Genomic DNA, 16,218 nt, shown 5'->3' on the forward strand with positions numbered 1-16,218 from the left:
ATGTCCCCACAGTGCCAATAAGTATGCCCCCACAGTGCCAACAATGCCCCCACAGTGCCAACAATGCCCCCACAGTGCCGATAAGTATGCCCCCACAGTGCCAATAAGTATGCCCCACAATGCCAATAAGTATGCCCCACAGTACCAATAAGTATGCCCCCACAGTGCCAACAATGCCCCCACAGTGCCAACAATGCCCCCACAGTGCCGATAAGTATGCCCCCACAGTGCCAGAAAGTATGCCCCCACAGTGCCAATGCCTCCACAGTGCCAACAATACAAGTGCCGACTTAACCCTCAGAGGTGGGGGCTGGGGATCTCTGGGTGTGCTGGGAAGAGCACATGTAGGTGCGTTTGCGGTCTGCCTGGGGTGGCGCGCAGAGCAAGTACCTGTAGTCTGGAACTAGTTGCAGGCTCCTGCTCGTCACTATTCGGTCCCCTGAAGTCTGCACGGCTGGCTGTCAGGTTCCCTCTTCTGCCGGGGGTGCACTCAGTCACCCCTGCAGTCTGCTGCACACCACACTGGACTCCTCCCGCTGGAACGCGCTGTCCCACTCTCTTGGCTCCCGATGCTGGCTGCTGCTGTACGGCTGCTCCTCTTCTCTGCCCCCTTGGCCGGCTGCTGCTCTCTCTCGTCCCCGGTGCACGCCATCCCTCCTCACGCGGCCGGGTCACCCGCTCTCTTGCTTCCTCAGACCTCCCCTCTTCCTCCTTCCGCGTGCGCGCTCTCCCCATCCAACAGGAAAACGGGGTCAGATGTCAGGCGCTGCTGTACGTCGCGGCGCCAATCCTGCGCCTCCTGCATGCGGGGTCCTCCTATTAGGCTGCCCGCTGGGTGCCTTGTAAGGAACGGGGCACTCCAGGCTGGGGTGTCACATAGATAGCACTGGCCTGAAAACTGTTTAGTGTAAAAAAAAAGGCATTTACGGGTCAGGGGAGGAAAGGTGACGGTATGACATACCGTCCCATACCGCCCCACTTCGACCACTGTATATATATATATATATATATATATATATATATATATATATATATATAGATAGATGGTATAAAACAGTGTGTCAGTACAGTCCAGAAAAAAGAACGATACCCTTAGGGCGGTGCTCACGGGACCTTCACAGAAGACATAGGACTCAGGCCTGAGGTACGTTGTATAATGTTTGGGTGTGATTTGCAAAATAGCATCCTATTACCTTTGTAATTTCAATGTTTTCAATGATAAAACATCTGGATGCGATTTTTGAAGGTCGTTTTTTTTGTCATGGCAAAATGTGCGATTTTTACTGTAAATCTCACACTATTACATGTTCAATTTGCAGTAGACGTTCTCCATTACATTTGGCCCAATGTGCCCCAATAACAGGTAGGTAGAATCTTGCTGATGAGGTTATTGAGTATTGACCTGTCCAGCATCTACAGTAAACCAAGTCGCTGCAGTTTGTGTGCATTACTTAGCTGGTACTTTCATTTTGTGCTACAGCAGGAAACCACCAATAAATAACACCACTAATTACATTTCCTGAAAGAAGATTAAGATTCTCTTTTGGAAGAGTAATTGCCGTGACAACTGTCAGGGGTATATGCCACTTCATCGCCAATATATAGGGGGTGATTTTGGTTGCGAGCTTAGAGCTGCTTACAGAGTCAGCTGGAAGTCCCTGTAACGCCGCTCTGGAAAATGCACGCATCACATAGGGCCTTATTCTGGTCGGTGCGGACAGAGCCGAATATGCGGGCAGGACCGTGCGTCCTAAACCCCGCCTTTCGTACGGATCGCTCACTCCGTCCGAATGCGGTAAGCCGCTGACCGCACAGAGCACGAGTGGATTTCTCACGGATACACCTCCTCCATCTCTTGGAACCTCCCCCATCATTCGATGGTCGCAGACCATCGAATGCAGGACCGAGTGGTCCGCCAGCTCCCGCAACCTAAGACCACACGGGCATTTCTCCGTGCAAAAGCAGGGATCTGGGCGGGCAGCTGACATCCGGCAATGTCATATGTCCGCCCCCTACACGTGCGTCACGGCCGCATTACCATACGTACGCCCAGCGTTTGCATGGGAACGCCCATGAAACGCGGGGTGTAAACATATGGTAATGAGCCCAAACAGCCCTTCACGCCCCTCTCCACCCCCTGTTCGGAGTGTTCACATTTCATGCGGAATGTGGCCGTGCGTCCCGCTCGCACATGCGCAGAGACGCCTCTGCACATGCGCAGACACAAAACATCGGCGGCACGAACGCACGCGGACATTACCGCACCAACCAGAATAAGGGCCATAGTCACATGCCCTCGCATGTGCCCGCAGCAGGAGAAATCATCCAATGGTCGGTGAACATCTAATGAATTCCCCCACCTCCGCAAATATAAGTCAGTGAAGCCCGTGCCGCCTGCCCCCAGTCCGCCACCACACGCCCCGACATTACAAATCACCTTGGCCGTTCGCAGTTGTCATTTGCGCCTATGCAGACCCCAACCATCAGCTAAGGAGACAATTTCGGTTCACTGTGAGTGAACTAGAATCGGCCCCATATGCCAGTGTCAAAGTATCTGCGGTAAAATCCAGATAACACGGCACTTTAATGCAGATGTATCCTCGATGAGTACCATGGAACCCTATATTCACATTTCTACATCTGACGTTCGTCTGGTATCATCTAAGTTTGCTTTCAACAGGTCAATACTGAAGTGTCCTCATGGACAAAATGTTGTAATTTCCAATGTCAACTTGGACATAATGTCTACAAGATCATCACATAAACATTGTGAATGTCGACAGGCACAATGTCAACAGTCTATTTTAATGTTAGTTTTTTTTTTTTTGTTGGAGTCAGGATTAGGTCTACTGCCAGTTCTAAATTCACTTTAAAACTCCATGTCAACATTCTGTCGAACTAAACTGTATGAATGTCGACATGTTGTGTTGACAGGACATACAGACCAGATCAAGTTACGGACCACTGTCAGTAAGTTAATTAGCGCAAAGCGTAAGTTAAAAGCGCATCGGGTTCGCAAGCCCTAAAAAAGCATGCGATATGGCTTCCAATGTTTACTATATCGGCAACATCGGAAGCCATATCTTACCGTCTGTACACACCATTAGGCTTACCCTCTACTCTCAGAGATATTTTAGAAAACATAATGTAAACTAGTTGGTGCACTGTTATGAGTGTAACCACATCAAAGACCAGCCTCCAACCACTAATCGCCCTTTTTCATACAATTCGGCTTTACATTTTAACTTACAAGAACTTAACTTACAAGAATTGCACAATGCAGCCTCTGGTCTATCTTAAATCTGTCCTCTAATGGGCAACAGGACATAATTGTGGCACCTAGGGGGCAATTGAATTGTTTTGGTAAAGTATTTAGCAACCAAACCTTGGGGTGATGTTCAGAATAGAGTTTGGTTGCAGGGAGGGAGGTTAGGGTTAGGCACTTAGAAGGGGGGGTGGGTTAGGCTGCGGGATGGGGGAGGATACGTTTAGGCACTAGTGGGAGGACGTAAGGTGCCCATACACGTACCGATTACCCGGTAATTTTTGTGCTAAAATAGCATCGTTGTGCATGCGATGCGATCCTATTTTAGCACAAAAAGTATCGGGTAATCGGTACGTGTATGGGCACCTTTAAGGCTAGGCTGCGGGGTGAAAAGGTCAAGTTTACAATTTAGGGATGGGGGTTAGGTTTACTCGGTGGGGTGGGGGGGTTAGGCCACTAGCAGGGAGGGTTACAGTCAGGGTGCTGGGGGTTATGGTCTGGCTGCAGGAAGGGAGGGTTGGGGGGGAACAGAGGCTGGGTAAGTATATTTACCTGACAATGGGCCAGATTCTTCTAAGCTTCAAAAGTGCTAAAATGAAGAGTGATAAACAGACAGCCAATCAGCTCCTAGCTGCCATGTCACAGACTGTGTTTGAAAAATGTCAGACAGGAGCTGATTGGTTGGCTGTTTATCGCTCTCCATTTTATCACTTTTGAAGCTTAGAGAATCTGGCCCCATGCAACCAAAATGGACATGTGCCTATTACTACCTAGAATTGGGTGTGGTGTAGGTGGGCGGATCGGGTGTGGTTTGGGAAGTGTGACTTGATTTGTTCCAATTTTGGGAGCTCTATAAATGGGATCATAGAGCCATATCTTGAGCTGCGGGGCTTTTCTGAGTCTTCTTTAGTGACTGAAGGGAAGATGTATCAAATCTTTGAGAGTTAAACAGGATATATTGCCTATAGTAACTTCTCCACTTTATCTTTTACAGGTTTGATACTGTACATCTCCCATTATGACTCTTTGTGCTCACGCTACATTGGGTACAAGCTCGTTGATAGTGTTCAACAACTCCCTGCATCTCACTTGGCTGACTGTCCCTTGCCTGACAGTATTCAGTGAGTCTCCCAACCCTCACCTCGTGTCCTGACCAGTATGTTGGTTCCTTGCTTTGGGGATGCAGTCAAAATCCCGATGGTCAAAATCCCGAATGGGTCATAATACCGACAAGGATAAAATCCAGACAAGGTCAAAATCCCGAATGGGTCATAATACCGACAAGCACAAAATCCCGACAAGGTCAAAATCCCGACATTTAAAATCCCGACATTTAAAATCCCAAAAAGGTCAAAATACCGACATATAGAATGTACAGGTGAAACAGTCAACATTACTTTCCGTCGACAGGTCACGAGGTCGACATGGGTTTTTTCACTGTTTTTTTACCCATGTGCCGACAGGCGGTATTTCATGCCCTACCATCCACTAGGGCATGGTGGGAGAATAAAATAGTGTGCCGAGCGCAGCGAGGCACTGTGCCTGAAGCATTGTGAGTGATGCGAGGGGCTGCGGTTCACTTCCAACTGTAACCATGTCAGCTGTGTCGACATTCTGGTAAAAAAAAAAACAGTGAAAAAAACCATGTCGACCTCGCGACCTGTCGAAGGAAAGTCATGTTGACTGTTTCACCTGTACATTCTATATGTCGGCATTTTGACCATGTCGGGATTTTAAATGTCGGGATTTTGTCCTTTCTCGGGATTTTATCCTTGTCGGTATTATGACCCATTCGGGAATTTGACCCTGTCGGGATTTTGACCGTCGGGATTTCATACCGAATCACTCGCTTTGTACCAATAATATGTCAGTTTACGGATTCTCTCCATTTGCTTTGTCACGTTTCACTATTCCGTGTGTATTGCCTGTAACAAGGCTGTGGACATTTTGTGGCTACTTAAAAATAAATGATAACAATACCAGTACAACTCATGAAGTGACAATCATTATATAGCATTGCGGGACACTAATGAACTACATTTAGTGCCGTAGAACCACTTGGGTACTTTGGAAAGCAAAAAATTCTCTCCCATCAATTATGTACAAATCTAGATTTCTGTTATGCACAATATACGGCATTATTTACAGTCACAGATTAAATGCCGCATACATGACAAGAGTCACACTGCTATTTGCCCGTTTCCATAGCATGATGACAATTAAGCTGACAATGTACGCCCCTCAAGGGTCCCAAAGGTCCCAAGGGCCAAGAGAGCCAACCTGTGGCTTTCCAACTGAAAGTGACAGCATTCCAGTGCTCCGGCCCCATGGAGAACCACCAGTTGCCCCAGCCTGCGGTAGGGTCACCACTGCACTCATCACCCTCTTTCAGTCATCATATATTTCGGTGGCATTGTCCAGGTCTGGCACCTTCAGCGATATGCGTCTCTACATTAAAATTCATGAAGTCTGCAGTCACCTGGTGATGGACACTGCAGCCCAGAAGACGGATCTCCACATGTCATTAGCGCTAATGAGGCCAGGATGTCACATCCACCAGGGAAAACTGGAGGAACAGCTGAAATTGTGGAGACCTAAAAATGTCAGGAGCTGCATTGTTAAAACAGTCATTAGGCAAATGTGACCTTAAAACCTCATCTGTTTGTGCTGCCATTTAAACCGCAATTAATTCTACTAATTAGATCCATATTTTCTGTTTACAAATGACAGACCGGGAGAGAGAGAGAATAAATTCTTACTAAAGTTACTTTTTGACATATATAAATTGACTCTCGGTAACTTCGCTCTGTCATTCTGTCTTTCCGGTCGGAATCTGATCTCCATTTAGATGTCAAACATCTTATTGGACACAATACACAAGTAAACCTAGCTCTATCTGTACAATAATAACAAAACCATAAACCCAAGATTGTTTAGGTGTTTGGTAATATATATAGATTGTAAGCTCTTTTTTGACAAGAGTAGAATATGTGTGCGCTCTTTCAATATCTGCAAATAAAGAAATACGTCGGTGAAAGGAGGAAATGAAACATTTGAAGTTTTATATACACTGTGTATCTCAGTCATGAAAAAATAAAAAAGAGCTTCATAGTGCGTAAAAAAGATCTTTTTAATTGGTAACAATAAAACCACACTTCCCAGGAAGTAAAACTCCTATTTTGCCCTGTTGTAGACCACTGTGATAGTAGTAATGTACATTTCTCAACCGTTTGTGTTATAAACCTGATGAAGTCTGGTAAGAGATGAAACGCGTAGGGTGACTGTACTGTATTGGCCTAGCACCGGCCCTGGCGGTAGTTCGCTGCTTAGCAAGCCTTTAAATGCCACTCACTGGGCGAATGCCTGCTCCCCCCACTGCCCAGCAAACATACCCACCACACTGCGAATTAATGTTTTGCAGAGTAGCGTGCGGGCCCGAAACCATTTGATGGTCACCGACTAACAAATGATTCTATAGTGCTTGCAAATCGAAGTCAGTCTCCACTTAGGACTGGGCAGAAGGCAGTCAGAGGGCACGTAAATCAGAATCAGGGCCACATGTGATGAGCTGGGAGGGGAAGAAGAAGGAAGAAGGTGGGACAGGGGCTCTGCTCCTGTGTCCTCTCCCACAGACTGTGTGCCAACACTTTCTTCTCCCAGACACAGGGAGGTGCCTGTCCTAGTGAACAATTGAGACCACCACTCATGGCCGAGTCTGGTCTTTTAGATCTACAGTGTCTGAGTCTACAATCACAAGGTCGACAACTAATGGGCGACAGGGTCAAAAGGTCGAAAGTCAAATGTTGACAGGGTCCAAAGTCAACATGATCAAAAAACGTCGATATTGAAAACGGTCAACATGAGTTTTTCACATTTGTTTATGGTCGACATGAGTTTTTAGGTTATTTTTAGCGCCTATGTTGACATAGATTGTAATGGACACCATATAAGTGTAACTCATAACCGTACATGGCTTGTGGCGCTTGCCATGCTTCGGGCACACTATTATAATCTAGTTCTATGCCCACGTGGTGGTATAAACAAGTCATGTTTTATAACAACAAAAAACATAAAAAACTCATGTCAACCTTTTGCCCGTATCCACCTTTTGACCATGTAGACCTTTTGACTGTCGACCAATAGTTGTCAACCATTTGATTGTATACATAGACACTGTGGGGGAAATTTACTAAGAATACGAATACGAAAATTCGTATTCTTAATACGAATGCATAGGACTGGCATCGCCGTCGTATTGCATTCCCGAATTCGGATTCCGGAGAAAAATTTACTAATCAGTCGTATTTGACTGATTCCTATTTTTCGATGGCGTATGGATTTCTATATTTTCCAATACGAATTTGTATTTGAAATAAAAATTTGTATTGGTAGCCGGCACGGATCAGTCAGATCCATGCAGGTTGCAGTGTAAAAAAAAAAATAGCTAAATAAATAAATAATTTTAAAAAAAGGCATGGGGTCCCAACATACGGCCGTAACCAGCCCCAGGCTCAAAGAGCCGGTCCTGGTTTTAAAAAATCAGGGAACCAAACTGAATAGGGGTTCCCCTGTATTTTTTAAAACCAGCACCAGGCCCAAGGGCATGTCCTGGTTCCCAAAATACGGGAACAAAATAAGTAGGGGTCCCCTATATTTTAAGAACCAGCACCGTGCCCAATCAGCCAGCAGGGTAATGCCACAGCCGGGGGACACTTCTTATATAAGGTCCCATCTCCAAAGCATTCACCCCCTGACCGGTCAATCTGGGCAGGGGTCCTGGGGGAGTGGGGACCCCCCAATGAAGGGGTCCCCACCTCCAGAACTTACCTGCCCAGACTGAAGCCTGGGGCTGTCCCCGGTACCCCTGTATGGTGGGCACCGGGCTGATTGTTGTGTAAAATTAGATGAAAACTATTGGGATTTGCTGTGGAACTATGAATCCCAGCAAGCCTGGACTGCAAACTGGGATGTGGAGAACCATTAATGTGCTTGCTGGGACTCACACCAGATAAATAAAACTTTATTCCATACAGAGCCCACTCATACAGATACTTACCTATGTTGGAGCCCGTAGGTATCTCTACATCCATCCGTCCATCCGGTCCTAAAGAAATCATGTGGTTACCTGTGGAAGGAAACCATACTCACCAGGTCCTCCGGCGTAGAGCGGTCCGCTTCGTTCCAAAGTAGCATCCAGGACTTGGCAAAAAAATAAACCGAAAAACCCGATCCAGCACACTGACAGGAGGAGACGCAGGATGTAATTGGCTCAGTAAATTTCCAGCTGTAGATCTAAAGTCTGTGTATCCTCATGGCCAGGGTTGTGGAGAGCTGGACAGTGCCAGGAACTGGAGTGGGGGCTAAACTTGGTAGGTGTGACCATTCTTCCTCCAGAAACAAATGAAAGAATACTTTGAGCTGAGCATTAAATAGCACTCGGTCCATCAGAAAAGAATCTGGATTGAATAGAAAGTAATACCCCTTTCAGACATAGGGCGGGGTGTATTAAAATACATTGCCGCCCTTCGCGCCCCCCCCCCCCCCGCCGCGATGCCGCCGCATATGAACTAACATATGCGGCTGGCATCGCAATGTGGTGACGGAGGCCCCCCGCGATACCTGGAATGTGGTGTGCGGGGGGTCTCCGTCACCTCCCTGCCCCCTCCTGCGTCCCTCACGCCGGGGACAGCTAAGCAAGCTGTCCCCGGCGCTACCTCCTCCTCCCCCCTGCAGCCGGAAGGACGTCCGGCTGCGTCACTAGGGGGAGGAAGGTGTTACCGTCCGGGTCCAGGAGGACCTGGACCAGGTAAGAGAGGGAGGGGGAGAGGGGGGTCAGCGGGTTTTTCGGCGGAGCCGTCGGGCGGCGAAAAGAAGCCCATAGGCTTCTATAGGGTATCGCCACCCAAAGGTGGCATACCCTACACTGCGGTGACATGGCGACCGGGTAATAGTACATAGGAAAATGCGGTAAAACGTGGGTTTTACCACATTTTCCCTTTAGTACATCCCGCCCATACTACCCGGGATTTTAGTTTTTAAAAATCTCGGGTCCATTGCAGGTGCACAGGACTCGGGATTTTAGAGGACTAAAATCCCGGGTACAGCCTTTCAGACATACCCTGGTCCCGGGATTGTGCTCGTGCACGTGAAAAATCCCGGGATTTTGCTGTATGTCTGAAAGGGGTATAAATGACACCACGTGTACACCCGTTTAGACACAAAACTAATAGTATTCCTATAAACAATGTACAGTTCTGTGATAATGCAATGGCACGAGAGACGTATTATTGGGTTTACCTGTAATTTGTAGAAGTCAGGCCTTTAGTAATTGGAAGTAATTGCTGTGTTTGTTAAATTAATAGAATTTCAAATGGCTTCTAGGAGGAACAATCCATATCAATTACCATGGATCACATTCAATGAAAATATGTGATTTGTATTCAATTCTAATCTGCACCCTGCTGAGCTAAACAGGAGCCCTTACATTCAGCGCTTTCACTTCTGATCCAGGCACATTTTGTTGCTGAAATTAAATTCAAATATCCTCCCTGCTCCATGGACTGAAATTAATGTGACAGCGCCATCATGTGGCAGAACATAGAAGCGCACAATGCACAGTTCTTTAAGGCCAGATGTACTGTAGTAAGCTTGAAAAGTGAACCACCTGCCAATCGGCTCGTAACTGCCATGTCACAGGCTGTGTTTGAAAAATGACAGGTAGAATCTAATTGGTTGGTGGTTTATTACTCTCCATTTTATCACTTATCTCTATCAATAATCTCTTTAATATTCCCTGAGTAACCCTACTGGCACACAAAATGGCCATTGAGACACTGGCACCCTGCTAATCTCTGCTGCTTCGTTGATAATCCAGCACTTGGAAGGAAATTAAGGAAACGGTGGCACTCCCCAGTTTTTTTTTAAAGAAGTTGTATTAAATATGTATAATCAGAGAACACCAATAATAGTCAATGTCAAGTTTCAAGGACATAACCCTTTTCCTCAGGAATGGCGGTTACATTGGTGCAAGACGTGCCAGAAAGTTCAGTGTGCAGAAAATAACACAATCTTGCACAAAACCTCAGGGAGTAGTGGAGGAGCTGCGCTGGAGTTCTTGCATTGGCCAAGGCAAGTAAACTAAATAAATACTGATACCCTGTGTACCGCGAGGAGATGCCTTTTCTCTGGGCACATGTGAAGAAAGAGTCTCTACTTTGAAATTGGGGCCCAAAGCATATTGTTGCGCCTGGGCTCACGACTCCAGTGTCTATGGAGAACACGCTGCCCAATCCGTCTGTAGATTAATTTACTAGCGATTACCCAGCTTTAGTCGCATGCAGTTCCTAAACCAGCTGCACCTATTAGCAACATCAGTGGTGTAGCTAGGTGCCACGGTGCCTGGCACCTAGCTACACCCCCCCTCCAAATTTGTAGTAGGCGTGGCTATTGTGCAGCAAAAAGGGGGCGCGGCCTAACCTTATACCACACACCGTAATGCCAATTGCACATTTTAGCGAACTTTGTAATACCCATTACACATAAAGCCACATGCTGTAATGCCAATTACACATAAGGCCACACATGATGCCCATTACATTCGATATAACAAACCGTAATGCCCATTACATACTATATAACAAACCATAATGCCCATGACATAATATATAACACACCGTAATACCAATCACATACTATATAACACACTGTAATGCATTACATACTATATAACAAACCGTAATGCCCATTACACATCTGACACATAAGTGCTACTTACCTACATGCTCATTGCTAGGAACTTCATGCTCGATGCTAGAGGCTTCATGCTCGATGCCAAGGGGGACTGAAATAGCTCATTGCCAAGGGGGACTGAAATAGCTCATTGCCAAGGGGGACTGAAATAGCTCTTTGCCAAGGGGGACTAATCTTGCTCGTTGCCAAGGGGGAATATTATTGCTCGTTACCAAGGGGGACTAATATTGCTCGTTGCCAAGGGGGAATATTATTGCTTGTTGCCAAGGGGGAATATTATTGTTCGTTACCAAGGGGGACTAATCTTGCTCGTTGCCAAGGTGGAATATTATTGCTTGTTACCAAGGGGGACTATTATTGCTCGTTGCCAAGGGGGACTATTATTGCTCGTAGGAGCATTACTGTGTGGCATCATATGTAAGGGGTATTACTGTGTGGCACAATGTGTAATGGACATTACTGTTTGGCATAATGTGTAAGGGGCTTTATGGCATGGGGAGGGTCGGCACCAACATTTATCTTGCCTATGTGCAACTGGGATGAACTTACGCCACTGGTGTGGCATTATATTTAATGTGCATTCCGGTATGTGGCATCATGTTTATTGGGCATTACTGTGCATGGCATTATGTGTAATGGTCATTACTGTGTGTGGCATTATGTAATGGGCATTACAGTGTAAATTTTGCAATGCGCTCCCTGTCCCTGTGGCGCTCCCTGTCCCTGTGGCTAGTGTGTAGGGGGAATGATTCATTTTGAAGGGGTGCCGGATGCCGCTCCGATGGTGGGGATCCCTACAGTCAGTATCCTGATGTCGGGATCTCAACTGCCGGTGCTCCGACAGCGGGGATCCCGACTCACAGGGGAGAATAGAACCTGTGGTGAGCATAGCGAGATATTGGGCCCGCAAGGGGCTTCTTTGCACTCGCCCCCCTGTTGGAGCCCCGACAGTCAGGATCCCGATGTCGGAATACTGACTGTCCGGATGCCCACTGTCGGAGGCGCATACACAACACCCCCACTGGCGAGCAGCTAGGACGCACGAGCATCCCACATGCACGTGCATCACAGTTTCCTGTCAGTGAGGGACAGGAACTCTGCCTGTCTCTGCTTCAGGAAGACGGGCATGGTTGGGGGGGGAAGGCAGGGGGGGAGGCGGCGGGGGCCGGCAGCGAGGCGGCAGGGACCCGGGGGGGAGCCCAATTGTAAGGGGACGCAAGCGTGTCTCGTGCACGCTCATCCCCTTCCGGTGGCAAAGATGAAAGACGCTCCATCTGTATATGTCACCTATTTATTTTGCATTGATGCCCATAGGTGGTGATAGACACGCCCAGTAGGCGTGATGGACATGCCCCATCCAATGGTGCACCCCCTAAGAAAATGGACTGCCCATGCCTATGCTGACAGACAGTCTCCGTTCCCCTGCTGTCTGTCATGTAAGTAATCAGGGACCCACTCAACCCAAAGGCATTGCTGCCTCTAGGATTACAGCAGCAACATAGTAACTTTCTTCCCCTTGGCCATAGAGAGCTTTCTTAATTAGTGGGATAATACTAATTTATTGTTTTCCGCCCTCATTCTACACGACAGGAGGGTTATATTAGTCATATTATTATGCAGTTTATTTATTGCTGTTTTTTTAATATATGGTTTTATCTCTCTCTCTCTCTTTCTCTCTCTCTCTATATATATATATATATATATGTGGGTTAAAATAGTGTGGGGCGAGGGGGTGCAAAAATGTTGTGCCTAGGGGCAGCCTGACCCCTAAATTCGCCCATGGGTATTTATAACATCAGCCAAGGCAATTTATCAAAGAGCAATAGATAATAAGTAAGTTTAATTTATATACTGTAGCGCACTTTCTCCAACAGGACTCAAGGCACTTTACAGACATTAAAAAACAACAATGCACATAATACAGAGGATGTAGGTAGTACAGTAACAGACAAGTCACATACTAAAGAAACCCTTGAGCACACATTAAGCATAATGTAGGATTGGTGCAGCATTTTGGATGATAACTACCATGGGTTGTGTACCCCACCCTGACAAGGTACCAGGTGCAGCAGCCATTTTAGGTGCTCTGCGTAGGATTACCCTGGGTGGAATAGATTACCCCTAAAAGAAATGACCCAAAATGGGCTATTCTGCCTAAAAGCGTGCTCAAGCTTACCACTGCCGCCGACCGGACCCTCTTTGTGAATTGGAGAAGAGATCATCTACTAGGAGGATTATTGTCTATCTCCAGGATGGATTTATCACTCCATTGAGGGTTACATGTGATTTTATACTATGGAAATGTGAGTTTGACCAATAAATGTAAATTTTACCTTTAATCTACAATGTTGCACTAGATGTGTATCTTTAAAGCCTCCCCAGGATCTTTTTGCAAAAAAAAATTGTCACAAGTTCCACAGAATAAAAGACCCACTTTGAAATGCTATTGAAATCTACTCCCATGGGAGTGTAGCGTACAAGGGGTGTTCTGGGGTGGCTGCACTGTAGACTCTAAAAAGACAAGGGAGAAAGAAACACAACAGCAAGAAAAGGAGGGAGATGAAGGGTGCCGGACGGGGTCCCAACAGTCGGGATCCTAAACAGTCATTAACTCGACGTCGGGATCCTGACTGTTAAAACACAGACTGCCGACGGCTATTCTCCCTCGTGGGGTCCACGACCCCCATAGAGGGAGAATAGAATAGGTGGTTAGCATAGCTTTGCGCTGGCCACACTGTCAGAGTCCGGCCAGTCGGGATCCCGACGTTGGGCTACTGACTGTCGTGATCCCAACTGTCGGAGTGGCATCCCTCACCCGGATATGAAAAGGAGAAGACCCACAAAAGCATCATCAACCTAAGCAAACACCATCTCACTGAAGCAGAAAACAGAGCCCTCCTGAGAGGTGTAAAATACACACCAACCAACAAATTAAACAAATTCGACACATATATAGATCTGCAAAAGTTTATAAGGAAGTTAACTCTAAAAAAGTTCTTAAAAAATAAAAATAAGAAGAACACGAACACACAGGATGACCAAACACACAGAACTCAAAGAAAAATCGACTTTCTTCCCGAGACACCTCAGAGGCCACTATGTACAAACATTCAAAAAATTTGTAGAACTTGATCTGGAAAAAAATCCAGAGAAAACAAAGAATTGGAACATGGACAAAAAAGAACTACAAGCAGTGAAAACATTAAAAGACGACAACACTATAGTGATCAAACCTGCGGATAAGGTGGGGGGCATTGTAATAATGGACAAAACTAAATACAATGATGAGACAATGAAACAACTTGCAGACGTAAGCACGTACAAAAAACTCCCACTCAACCCCACTAAGAAATTCTCCAAACACCTAGAAGCTTTATTGAAGACAGGATTCGAAAGTGGCATACTCAACAAGAAAGAGTACAATTATCTGAAACCAAAAGACCCAATCATTCCTGTACTATACCACCTTCTAAAAATCCACAAGGATGAAAAAAAACCTCCGGGACGCCCAATAGTGGCGGGTATTGGATCAATCACTTCCAATCTGTCGCAATACATCGTCAAATTCCTCCAACCTGTAGTCACTAAACAATGGGGATACATCTGGGACATAACCCATATATTAGAAATGCTGGATAAGATCACATGGAAAGACACTTACATATTGGCAACATGGGTGTGAAAACATCAAGAAAAGGTTAGAAGAAGATACAGAACTGAAGGACGCGCAGAAGGATTTCATCATAGCATCTATCATATTTATTCTGACCCACAACTACTTCTGTTACTAGGGTACGTTCTACCTGCAGCACAAAGGCACAGCAATGGGCACAAAATTTGCCCCCTCATATGCCAATCTATTTTTGGCACAATGGGAGACAGACAACATTTGGGGCACTAGGGACCAGTTATATAGACGACGTGATAATCATATGAGATGGCGAGAAGAAAGATTTAGAACAATTCATAGAGAAGTTTAACATGAACGATGTGAATTTGGAATTCACAAGCAGTATAAGGGAAGACAATGTAAACTTCCTGGACTTGAACATTTTTATAGAAAAAGAAAAACTGGAAACAAAGACCTACATCTAAAAAATGGATTGCAATAGCTATCTGGAAGCGACCAGCAACCTCGATAAAAAATGGCTCAGGAACATTCCAGGGGGGCAGCTGAGGAGAATAAGGAGGAACTGTTCAAAAACAGAAGACTATAGGACCCAAACAGAACACTTGATCAACGGGAAGAACAGGACAGAATTGAAAAAATTGAAAGGAAGGATATATTAAAAATCCAACCAAAGAAAGAAAAAGATACGCAAGACCAATTAGTCACCTTCATATCAAGCTATTCCTCGCAAAGCAGGTGGTTAAAAAAAAGCCTGAGAAAGCACTGGCATGTCCTCAAAGCAGACAAAGAACTGAAGGGATACCTACCTAAAAAAACATGTATCATATACAGAAGAGCAGGAATAATTAGAAACTCCCTGGTCTGGAGCTACCAAAAACATCACCCAGATTGGAAGATCAATAACACGCACAAAAGAGTTTTCAAGATGCAGAGATTGCAACGCCTGTAGAAAAAACGATAACAAAGACACCAAGATCAAGAAAATAGTGACATCCTACTCAAATGGAAAAAACTATGAGATCAAAGACCGCATCACCTGCAATACCACAGGGGTTATCTACATGCTAGAATGCCCCTGTGGATTACAAAATATAGGCAAAACAAAAAGGAAGTTACATAGACAAATACAGGAACACATATGCAACATCAAGAACAAAAAGAAAACCCACAGTGTCCCGGTACTCTACACTGAGAAACACAATAGAAACCCTGCGTCCTTAACCTTTGTGGGCTTAAAGAAAGTCATGGTACTATGGAGAGGGGGCAACCAAGAGAATGCCCTTGCAAAGGAGGAGACTAAATTAATATACCGCATGGGGACCCTCACCCCAAAAGGCATGAATGTGTACATGGAAATAGCTGCCTACTTATAATCGTCCACACAATCCCTATTTCTAGCATAATAGATACCCACCACTCATATTCACGGAATACCATATAGGACTTTAGAAATAATAGAAAAAATTGTTGTGCGTGTGTATATGTACATGCATGTGCATATGCATGTATAACGATATGCTATATGGACTATATAAGATAAGATAATATTTATTGTCATTGCAACACAATAAAA

This window comes from Crinia signifera, chromosome 7 (genome assembly GCF_055691185.1).
Source record: "Crinia signifera chromosome 7, ASM5569118v1, whole genome shotgun sequence".
NCBI lineage: Eukaryota > Metazoa > Chordata > Amphibia > Anura > Myobatrachidae > Crinia > Crinia signifera.